Here is a 12636-nt window from a genome sequence, read left to right as displayed (position 1 = left end):
CAGCAGCAGCAGTCAGTGGTGAGGCCTGGTGTGCATGATGTAGTTCTGTAGCAGCAGCAGTAGACAGCGGTGAGGCTTGGTGTGACTGATGCAGGTCGTCAGAAGTCAGCTGTGAGGCTTGGTGTGGTCAATGTTAGATCAGCAACAGTCAGCGGAGAGGCCTGGTATACCCGATGTGGGTGAGCAGCAGCAGTAGTCAGTGGTGAGGTCTGTTGTGACTGATGTAGGTCAGCACCTGCAGTCAGCAGTGAGGCTTGGTGTGCGCGATGTTGGTCAGGAGCAGTCAGTAGTGAGGCCCAGTGAACCCAATATTGGTCAGCAACAGATCTCAGTGGTGAGTCCTGGCGTGTCTGATGTAGGTCTGCAGCTTTCAGCAGTGAGGCCGGGTGTGCCCGAAATACTTCAGCAGCAGCAAGCAGCCATGAGGCCTAGTGTGCCCAATGTAGTACCGCAACAGCAGGCAGCGATGAGGACTGGTGTGCCTGATGTAGTTCAGTAGGAGCAGTCTGGCGGGAGACCTGGTGTGCCCAATGTTGGTCAGCAGCAGTCAACTGTGAGAACTATTGTGCCTGATGTAGGTCAGCAGCAGCAGACAGTGGTGATGGAAGGAGATCAGCAGCAGCCCTGAGTGGTGAGGCCTGACATGTCCAAGGTAGGTCAGCAGCAGTCAGCAGGGAGGCCTGGTGTGCCCAAAGTAGGTCAGCAACAGTCAGCATGGAGGTCTGGTGTGACCGATATAGATTAGCAGTACTCAGCAGTGTGGACTGTTGTGTTCGAAGTAGGTCATCAGTTGCATTCAGCAGTCAGACCTGGTGCCCGATTGTGGCCAGCAGAAGCACTCATCGGTGAATCTTAGTGTGTCTGAAAGGGTCAGCAGCAGCAGAGAGCAGTGAGTCCAGGATTGCCCAATGTAGGTCAGCAGCAGTCAGCAGGGAGGCCTGGTGTGCCCAAGGTAAGTCAGCAGCAGTCAGCAGGGAGGCCGGATGTGCGCGGTATAGGTCAGCAGCAGCAGCTAAAGGTGAGCCCTAGTGTGCCCAATGTAGTTAAGCAGCAGCACTTAATAGTAGGCCTGGTGTGCACAATGCATTTCAGCAATCAGCAGTCAGTAGTGAGGTGTGGCATGCCAAAAAAAGGACTGCAGCAGCAGTCAGTGGTGAGGCATGCTATGACTGATGTAGGTCAACAGAAACAGTCAGCAGGAAGACCTGACATGGCCAGTGTCAGTTAGCAGTATTCAGCGGTGAGGCTTTAGTTTAACCAATATTGGTCATCAGCAGTAGGCAGCGATGAGGACTGTTATGACCAAGGTAGGTCAGCAGCAGACTGTGTTGAGGTCAGTTGTAGCAGAGGTAGGTTAGCAGCAGTCATTGGTGAAGCCAGGTGTGCCCGATGTAGGTCAGCAGCAGCAGACAGTGGTGAAGCATAGTGTGCCTGATATTGGTCAGTACCAGCTGTCAGCTGTGAGGCCTGGTGTGCCAAATGTAGGTCAGCAGCAACAGCAACAGTCAGCAGTGAGGCTTAGTGTGCCTGGTGTAGGTCAGCAGCAACAGTCAGCAATGAGGCCTGGTGTGTCCGATATAGGTCAGCATCAATCAGCAGTGATACCTTGTGTGCCCGGCGTAGTTCATCAGTAGCAGTCAGTAGTGAGGCCTGGTGTGCCTGATGCAGATCAACAGTAGTCAGCAGTAGGGCCTGGTGTGCCGAATGTCGCTCAGCAGCAGCAGTCAGTGATGAGACATGGTGTGCCCGATATAGATCAGCAGCAGCAGCTTGCCCTTACCTTTCGAAAAACATTTCAATCCTATCCCTCAGAATCCATCACGGATATCTGGCTCACTGATCTATACTCTTCTGACTTTTCCTTACCACGTTTCTTAAGTAGTGGCACCATGTTAGCCAAACGTCAGTCTTCTTCCACCTAACCTGTAACGCCTGACTAATGCACCTAACCCACACAACTACTGAGCACTATGGGCATTTCCCACGAGCAGTTCACATCAGGTGTACATCTTTCGATTGTGGGAGGAAACGGGAGCACCTGGACGAGATCCAGGTATACATAGGGAGAATGTGAACACCCCGTGGTGCTGTGAGGCAGTATTAGACTTAGACTTAGACTTACAGTGTGGAAACAGGCCCTTCGGCCCAACAAGTCCACACCGACCCGCCGAAGCGCAACCCACCCATACCCCTACATATACACCTTACCTAACACTACAGGCAATTTAGCACGGCCAATTCACCTGACCTGCACATCTTTGGACTGTGGGAGGAAACCAGAGCACCCGGAGGAAACCCACGCAGACACGGGGAGAATGTGCAAACTCCACACAGTCAGTCGCCTGAGGCGGGAATTGAACCCAGGTCCCTGGCGCTGTGAAGCAGCAGTGCTAACCACTCAGCCACCATGTCAGAATTTTAAGAGATCCATCACCACCTTCTTTGTAATAAGTACATTTTTCATCTATTTGTCAACATTCTGTATCTTCCATGTCCTTCTCTACAGTAAACACTAATGCAAAATACGAGTTTAGTATCTCCCCATCTCGTGCTACTCCATACATCGGCTGCCTTGCTGATCTTTGAGGGAATCTGTTCTCTAACAAGTTATCCTTTAATCATTCAGGTATTTATAAAATATCTTTGGATTCTCCTTGACACTATTTGCCAAAGCTATCTCATGTCCCCCTTTTGCCTTCCTGATTTCCATCCTAATTGTAATCCTGCTGCTTTTATACTGTAAAGATTCACTCGATCTCTCCTGTCCATACCTGACATATGCTTCCTTCTATGTCTTGACCAGCGCCTCAATTTCTCTAGTCATCCAACATCCCAACATATACCAACCTGGCCTTTCACCCGAACAGGATCATGTTGTCTCAGGACTCTCTTTGTCTAATTTTTGAAGATTTTCCATTCTCCAAATATCCCTTTACCTGCATACAACCTCGCCTGATCAACTTTTGAAAGTTCATGCTTAATACCGTCAAAAATGGCCTTCCTCCAGTTTTGAACTTTGACTTTTAGATCTGGTGTATCCTTTTCTATCGCGATTTTAAATGCGTGGAATTATGGTCGCTGGCCCCAAAGTGCTCCCACACTGAGACCTTACTTAACTGCCCCGCCCTTTTTACCCAAGAGTAGGTCGAGTTTTGCACATTCTCTTGTAAGTATATCCACAAATTTGCATCAGAACAAAGTTTAAAATTAAACGCCAGTTAAAGTCCAACAAGTTTAATTGGAAACACGCGAACTATCGGAGCGATGCTCCTTCATCAGGTGATTGTGGAGGACTCCATCGTAACACAGAATTCATAGCAAAAATTTGCAGTGTGTGGAACTGAAATTATACTTTGAAAAATTGATTATCATCAGAACATTTTCTTTAGATCTTAACAAATTCCTTTCCATTTAAACCCTTAACGCAATGGCAGTCCCAGTCTCTGTTTGGAAGTTAAATTCCCCTACGATAACCACACTATTATTCTTACAGGAACTGAGATTTCCATATAAATTTATTTCTCAGTATCCTGCTGACGACTGGGGAGTCTATTGTACAATCCCAATGAGGTGATCACCCCTTTCTTATTTCTCTGTTCCACCTAAATTACATCCCTGCACGTATTCCCAGGATTATGCTCCTTATGGACAGCGTTTATGTCATCCCTTGTCAAAAATGCCACTCCGTGAACTCTCCTTCTCCCTTTTCTATCCTTCCTACAGCATGTATACCCTACAACATTAAGCTGCTCGTCCTGTCCAGACCTAGTCGTGTTTCTGTACTTGGTATGATATCCCAGTCCCATGTACGTAACCATTACTTGAGTTCATCTTCCTTAACGGCTAGGTATCTTTTATTAAAATCAATACAGTTTATTTTGTAAATCCTACCTTGTTCTCTGCTTTCTTCCTGTCTGCCCTGACTGTTTGTCTAGCACCATTTCCTAATTGTACCATCTCAGACTCAATTCTTTCCTTCTCCTTCTCCCAGGGTTCCACCTTCCCACTCCGCACACCGCCCAATCACACCTTACTTGTTTAAATACCCTATTGATTAAATCTAGAGTCCCCTATCACAATCGACCATTTGGAATCTGATATATCACTCATTCCATTGGAGCCATTCTCGGTACCAGAAACTTGGCTGTTCGTGCGTTATTCCCCTGAGAGTCCATCACATTCTCCATTTTCGAAAACAGCATACTTGCTTGAGTTGAGGATAGCGACAGGAGACTCCTGCACTATCTGCTTTCATCTCCTATCTTTCCTGGCAGTAACCCATCTACCTGACTGCTTCTGCGAATTTTGGGTGGCACAGTGGTTAGCACTGTTGCCTCACAGCGCTAGAGACCTGAGTTCAATTCCCACCTCAGGACTGACTGTGTGGAGTTTGCACCTTCTCCCTGTGTCTGCGTGGGTTTTTTTTTGGGTGATCCGGTTTCCTCCCACAGTCCGAAAATGTGCAGAGCAGGTGAATTGGCTGTAGTGTTAGGTGAAGGGGCAAATGTAGGGGTAGGGATGGGTTGCAGGTCGGTGTGGACTTGTTGGGCCTAGGGCCTGTTTCCACACTGTAAGTAATCTAATTTTCTCCGTTCCTATAAATGCCATCCATCACAAACTCTCACTCATGTAAATTCCTCCTTAACCTTAACTGCTGCTCCAACTGATGTGGTAGGATTCAAAACCAAATACATTTACTGCGCACACAATCATCAGTAACTTGGAAACCGTTGCTAATACCTCTATTTGACATGAAGAGCAAATCACTCTACTAAAAGCCATCTTTGCACCTTAACAGAGCCAGAACAGGATTGGTAGACAGAGTGAGCAAGAAACAGTGACATGCATCCACAAAAGAATAGTATATGTCTGGGAGCGGAGTTTATTGGTGATGGTTCCCCATGTACAGCTGGTGAAGGAAGTGTAAGTCAGAGTTATTCTTCTGATGTTGACGGAGGAAACCATATCCTTAAATATACCATTGATCTCGCTGTCTTTCATCCAATTGAGGGCTGAGTGTTATGGAGTCCCTAGACAGGGGGTGACCCCCTTCCCTAAAGGACATTCCCAAGCTAGTTGGTTTTTTTATGACAATCCAGCAACTTTTCGTGGTCACTATTTCGAAGTGTCTTTCACACAAATTGCCTGCTTCAATGTGCTCTATTTCAGAACCTCATTTCATGTTGTTAATATTTCTTTCTCATGCTCATGTTTTCGTGTTAAATAAAATGAAATACTATACAGCTGTCCTTTGCAACTGCGAGGAGTCAACTGATTATCCAGTATGGAGAAACATGAGCACACCTGCACCATCGAGAAACAGTGGAAGTATGCAGACTGTGGGAAGGGGTTTAAATTGAGTTGAATGGCTACTCCTGACCCTTCGTGCACTGAAAGATAATGGCTTCACACCTTGATACAAACTTCCTAACTTCAACTGTAACACTCAATCTGGTAACTCTGAAACAGACTAATCTCATTCTCGTGTTCCATTTCCATTTCAGATACATGGCCTGCCTCCAGCAGAGACTCGGCTCCATTTGCTGAAAATCTCATCCAGTCCTTCGTAACCTCGAGACTGAATGACATGAACACACACCTGCTCCGCCTCATCATCAGCTTATCCAACACCCCGCTGTCCGTGTGCTCACACAGACTGAGCCTTGATCTCCTCACTCCGAACTCACTCACCTGAAAAGTCTGCAACTGGAGAAAAGATATTTTCAATTTCCTATCCGTGTTTGCAAATCCCACTATGATAACGATCATTCCCACCTCTGTAATCTCTGCCAGCTCTACAATCCATCATGATATCTCCACTCACCTACTTCGGACCTCTTGAGCATGCTCAATTAATCCCCCCCCTCCCCCCAAACAATGTCGGATGTTTCTCAGTATCAATTATTTTTTAATCAATTTAAGTTAGGAATTAAAATAGAGTTGCTGGGCCTGGAAAAATGTTATCGCAAAATGTTAAAGCTAGCCAAACAGTGTGTGGACCTGATTGTCAGTCGTAATGAATACATCCACATCAAGTGTTAGTTGCTCGACGAACTCTCGTTCAGATTGATGAGCTGGAGCTCGAGCTCCGAACACTGCCACACATCAGGGATGGGGGAAATGATTTACCTTGACACTCTGTTTCAGGAGGCAGTCACACACTTTAGATTAACTACCTAAAATTCAATGTTCAGATACAGAAGGGCAAGAGCATGATTGAAGCAGTTCGCGGGAAACAGAGGGTAGTGCTGAAGCCTCAGTCCTTCAGCTTGTCCAACAAATTTGAGATTCTTTGTCCCTGTGTGGACGAGAGTGAAGGCTGTAGGGAGGTGAGCAAACTGTATATAGCACTGTAGCAGAGGGGGCAGAAAAGAGAAATGTCATTGACGACACTTTTTTTTTCTGTTGCCAGAATCGGGACTGATTTCAGTTGTATGGAAAGTTATGGAAAATCTTCAACTGGGGAAGGGCACAGCACAGGTTAAAGTTTCCACAACAAACACCAGAATAGAAAATAAGGAATGGGTCAAGAATTTCACTTCAGGCAAACCAGGTAAGGGAGAAGGGTGAGGAGAGGGACAGGACTGAAGGTGCTGTATTTAAATACACCCAGTGCATTAATCAAGGGAAATGAGCTTGCAGAGCAGATAGGAATTGACAGGTATGTTATTCTGGTCGTCACAGAGATATGGCTGCAAGGGGGTCTGGGTTGAAAACTAAATATCCAAGGATACATATTGTATGAAAGACAGGCAGAAGCACAGGAAAGGGAAAACGATGAAACTTGTGTACAAACATCTTATCAGTCATCAGGATGTAGGGAAGAAAATAAATCAGGAGTTAGTGATGCCATGTTAGAAAGGCACTATTACAATAACCATGGTTGATGGGAAGGGAGTCAATACGCACCTGGATTGGGAAAACCAGCTTGACAACGGATCTCAAACAAAATGAATACGTGGAATGTCTCTGAGATTTGTTTGGAGCAGACTGGGGTAGAACTCACGAAGAAGCTTGCAATTCTAGATCTAGTGATATATAAGAATGAAGTTTTGATTAGCTGGCTCAAGGTGAAAGAACCCACGGGGACAGTGATCATAATGTAACAGAGTTCTCCCTGCAGTCCGAGAGAGAGAAAATTGAATCAGATCGACAAGTATTTCAGTTGAGAAAATGTTACAACAAAGACACATTTGCAAAGCTAGCCAAAGTCGACTGGCAGCGGCGAGCCACGAGAGGAAGGCAGTCAAGCAGCAATGGCATGAGTTTCTGGGATAATTCGGTAGACACGACAGAAATTCATCCGAAGGAAGATGACACATATTTAGGGGAGGATGAGGCAACCATGGCTGCCAAGGAAGTTCAGGAAGAGCAGAAAAGCAAAAGCAAAAGCAAACAGTGTGATGATGATTAGTGGGAGCCAGAAGATTAAGAAGGCTTTAAAAAACAGCAGAAGATAACTGAAAAAAAAACGATAAGAGGGAATACGATGAAATGTTAGAGTAGGCAAGCGAGCAATAGAAAAGAAGAACACAAGAGTTTTTTTTTAATATCTAAAAACTTACAGATAGACTAGAGTGGAGGTTGGACTGCAGAAAAAATTCAGCTGCAGAAGTAATAATGATGATCAAAGGAATGAAGGAGGAACTGAATATGTATTTTGCATCAACTTTGACAGTGAAAGACTTCAGCTGCGCATCGGAACATCAAGACAGACATCAGGTTGTGGTGAGGGCACTGGCCCGAACTGAGGAGAAGGTGCTGGGGAAGCTGAAAGGTCTAAACGTAGTTACATCACCCTGGTTGTATGGAAAACAACGCCAGATTTCTGAAGGATATAGATGAGGAGGTTGTAGAGGTGCTGATCTTTCAGAAATCACTGGAATCAAGGAGGATGCTAGATGACTGGCAAATTGCTAATGCAACACCTCTTGTTTAAGAAGGAAGGTGGCAGAGGCAGGGACTACAGACAGGGTATGCTAACCTCGGTTCTTGGGAAAACTTTAGAGTCCCTCATTAAGAATGAGATGACAGAGTACTTAGCAACACATTGTAAAATAGGGCAGAGTCAGCATGACTGCATCAAGGGCAGGTCATGTCTTACAAATCTGTTGGATTTCTTTGTGAATATAACAAGCAAGTTAGACAAAGGAGGGCCAGTGGACATGATCTATTTGGATTTCCAGCAGGCCTTTGTCAGGGACTGAACAGCAGGCTGCGAAATAAGATTAGAACATGGTGTTAGTGGTAAGGTAGAGCCTGGCAGAAGACGGAGAGTCAGGATAAAGGGGTCTTTTGCAGGATGGTAGGCGGTAACGTGATGATTTCCATGGGGTCAGTGTTGGAACCACAACTATTCATGTTGTGCATTAACAATCTGGAGAAAAAACGTGTTGCCACGTTTGCAGATGGCACAAAGGTAGGTCGACGGATAAATAGTGCTGAGGAAGTGGAGAGGCTTCAGAAGGACGTGGACAGGGTAGGAGAGTGGACAAAGAAGGGGCTGATGGAACACAGTGTGGGAAAGTGTGAGGTTATGCATTTTGTCACAAGAATACAGGGATAAACAATCATTAAAATGGAGAAAGGCTTCAGAAATCTGAAATGCACAGTGACTTTGGGAGTCCTTGTTCAGGGAATCTCTTAAGGTTAGCATGCAGGTTCAGTTGGTAGATAGGAAAACAAATGCCATTTTAACAGTAATTTCAAGGGGACAACAACACAAGATCAGACCTGCGAGCTGAGGCTGTTTCAGCTCAGGTCAGACCGCATTTAGAATATTGAGAGCAGTTTCCAGCTGGGCGTCTAAGGAACGATGTGCTTGAATTGGAAGGAGTCCAGATTAGGATTACAGGAATGCTCGCAAGCTGAAGGGCTTGTCATAAAAATAGCAGTTGAGGACTCTGGGACTGTATTAGATGGAGTTTGGAAGTATGAGGGCACGTAGGAAGGATTGCAAGAGAGGGAAAAGAGGAGGACGACTCATGTTATTGATGAAAACGTTACTGCTGCAACTGCAGAAAATATTTCTAAACAAATCATCCAGTGAAAATATATGGGTGGAAAGGAGAAATAAGACAGGAATAATCACCTTGATGGCACTGTTGGCCGCCCAATAGTCAGGGAGAAACTGACGAACAAATCTGGAGACAGATCTCAGATGTATGTATGAGGACAATAAGGCTGTAACAATAAGTGATTTTAATTTTCTAAACATTGTCGGAGGCGACCATAATGTTAATAATTTGGATAGTGAAGGATTTGTTAAATACTTTCAAGAATTTTTTTTTAGGCTGGAGCTTTATCACCAGGGGTGTTCGACAGGGTTAACTTTGGGTCCTCTTTTGTTTGCTATTTATATTAATGATTTGGATGAGAATATAGAAGGCATCGTTGATGTGTTTGTGGACAATACCAACATTAGTGGCATAGACAGTGAAGAAGCTGGTATTTGGGCCTCCAACCACCACTTCCTCAAGATTTTCATTCCACTTGCAAACCACCCCGTGAAGAAGGTTACCTACAATTGCAAAGGGATCTTGATGAAAACAGTCAATGGTCTAGAAACTGGCAAAATGAGTTCAAACTGGATGCATGCAAGGTATTGCATTTTAGTAAAACAAGGGTAGCACTTATACAAATAATGGTAGGGATTTGGGTCGTGTTGTAGAATCGAGCGACCTAGAGTTGCAGGGGCATAATTCTTAGATATTTTCTCCAGATATAGGCAGGGTAGTTAAAAGGGCGTTGGACACGACGGCATTCATTGCTCAGTCCTTTATGTATAGGAGTTGGGAAAACATGATGAGATTGTCCAAGACATTGATGAGGCGTCTTCTGAAGTACTGGTCTCCCAGTCATAGGAGGGATATTATTAAGGTGGAGCGGGTTTAGAAGAGATTTACCAGGACGTTGCCATTTATGAAAGATTTTAATTATGAACAAAGGCGAGATCGTCTGATACTTTTTTACACTTGATCATCGGAATTTGAGAAGTGACCTTATTAAAGTTCATAAAATAATGAGATGTATAGATTATGTTAATGGTAGTTGTCTTTTCTCCTCCATCTATCCCCTTCCCATATCTCTCTCCCCTACTCCCTCTACCTGCCTACTGCACTCCCTCCATTCCTCTCTCTACCCTCCTCCCACTCTTTCATTCCCCATCCATTCTCCGCTTCACCCCATCCCACTTTCTCTCTCTAACCCTTCCCACACTCTCTTACCACCTCCCACTCTCTATCTACGTCCACCCAACCTCTCTTTCTCTCCTTCCACCCCATTCTCTCTCTACCCCCTCCCACACCCTTCCTCAACCCTCTCACACACTTTGTCTCGCTACACCCGTCCCAATCTCTCTTTTTACTCCCTCTCTCTCTATCCCATCACAGTCCTTCTGTCTCAAAATCCCTTCCACACACTATCTCTCTACACCCCTCCCACTCTCTCTCTCACACCCCCCACTCTGTCTCTTTAGACCACCGTCCAACTGTCTCTCACAAAACCCCTCCCAGACACATTCTTTCTCTATCTCCTCCCACTTTCCTCTCTCTACCTCACTCCCAACCTCTATTCCCCAATCCCTCTCTCCATCCCTCCCACAATCTCTCCCTCCCAGTAAATCTCTCTCTCCTCCCCTCCCACTCTCTCTCAAGCCCTCCCAGACTCTTTTCTCTGTCTCTCTCTGCACCCTTCCCACTCTCTCTCTCTCTCTCTCTCTCTATCTACACCCTCCCCACACTCTTTATCCCACGCCCTCTGCACCCGTATTCTCTCTCTACCCTTCCCAGTCTCTCTCTCGATGACCAGGCACGTGCTCTCCCTCCCTCTCTGTACCACTCCCTCACTCTATCTGGACTCCACACCCACTCTCTTGCTCTCTCCCTCTCTGCCCACACTCTCTTTAACACCTCACATCCTCTCTGACTGTCTCTCTCCCCTCACTCTCTCTCTTACTCCTATAATCTATCAACCCCTTCCACTGTCTCTCACCATTCTCTCTCCCCGTCGCAATCTCTCTCCCTTGCACTCTCTCTCACTATCCGCACCCACTCTCTTTCACCCTCTCTAACTATCACACCCCACACACTCTCTACCTAGTCCAATAATGTTTCTCACTCAACACCCCGACTCCCTCTGTCTCTCAGCCCCCTCTCACAATAACCAGACCCTCCCCTCCTCCCGCTCTCCCTCTGTCTCTACAACCCTCCCACTCTCTCTCTTCATACCCTTCCCACGCTCTCTCCCTGTCTCTGTCTATCTCTCTCTGACGCCCTCTCTCTCTTTCTACGCCCTTCTGCACATTGTCTCACCCTTCTAATTCTGTCTCTCTGTCACTTTTCTCTACCCCTTACACTCTTCCTCTATCTCCCTTTCTACATCCTCTCACACTCTCTCAGCACCCTCCCTCTAACTCTCTCCCTCTCTATCCTCGCTCGCCCCTTTATCTCTCTTTCCCCTCCTACACTCTCTCCCGCTCTGCCCTTCTGCACACCTCCCGCACTTCTCTGTCACTACACCCTCCCACTCTCCCTTTCGCTGTCTCTCTGCTTGCTCTCTGCACCACTCCCACTCTTTCTCTCTCTAATCTTCCTCCTATACTCTCTCGCCATCCCTCCCACTGGCTCTCTCTACCCCGTTACCACTCTCACTGTACTCTTCCCTCTCACAGTCTCTCTTTCTCTACAAACTTCCAAATCTTTCTCTCAATATCCCTCCCACACTCTGTCTCGTCTTCTCTGCCCCTCCCTCTCTCTTTCGATCTCTCACTGCAAACTTCACACTCTCTCTCGCTCTCGCTCTAAACCAACACCCCTCTCTCTACACGCTCTCTCGCTCCTGCCCAACTCTCTCTCTCTTGACATCCCAACTCCGATGCTTGTTCTCTTTCCCTATCTCTACCCTTCTCCAACTCTCTCCCACTCTCTCTGTCACCCCACTCTTTTTTGCACAACACACTCTCGCTTTAGCCATGTCCCAACCTTTTTCTCTATTCCTCCCCCAAATTTTTCGCTAAACGCTCCCACTCACTCTCTCCCAGTTTCAATTTTTCTCTGTCTCTCGTCAACTTTCTCTCTTTACTCGTCTCTCAGTGTCTCTCTTTCTCTCTCCACCACCGTTAAATTCTCTCTCTACCTGCTCTAACTGTCTCTCCCCTCTACCTTCCCTCCATTCTCTCACTCTCTACCCTCACCCACTCCCAATCTACCCCCTCTAACTCTCTATTAATACCTCCCACTCTTTCTCTCTGTCTCTTCCCCATTCTCTCTCCCTCCCCTCCTCCTGTTCTCTTTCTCACTCTCTCGTCACCAGCTCTCCCACACACACACTACCCACCTCCCACCTTCTTTCTATTTTCGCCTCTTCCCAATCTCTCTACTCCACCCGACTGTCTATCTTTCCCCCACTCTCTCTCTCTACACCCTCCCACTCTGTCTCTGCTCCCTCACGCTCTCTCGCTCTAAACCCCCGCTCTCCCTCTGTGTCTCTAAACCCCTCCCACACACTCTCCCTCTGTTTCTCTCTCTCTGACAGCCTCTGGCTCTGCAATTCTCCCACTCTCGCTTTCTTTGTCTCTACCCCCTCGAACTCTCTTTTCCTCTCTCTCATTACCACTCTTCCAATCTCTCTCTATCC

Source organism: Hemiscyllium ocellatum, chromosome 35 (genome assembly GCF_020745735.1).
Source record: "Hemiscyllium ocellatum isolate sHemOce1 chromosome 35, sHemOce1.pat.X.cur, whole genome shotgun sequence".
NCBI classification, from domain to species: Eukaryota; Metazoa; Chordata; class Chondrichthyes; order Orectolobiformes; family Hemiscylliidae; genus Hemiscyllium; species Hemiscyllium ocellatum.
This window is presented reverse-complemented; position numbering follows the sequence as displayed.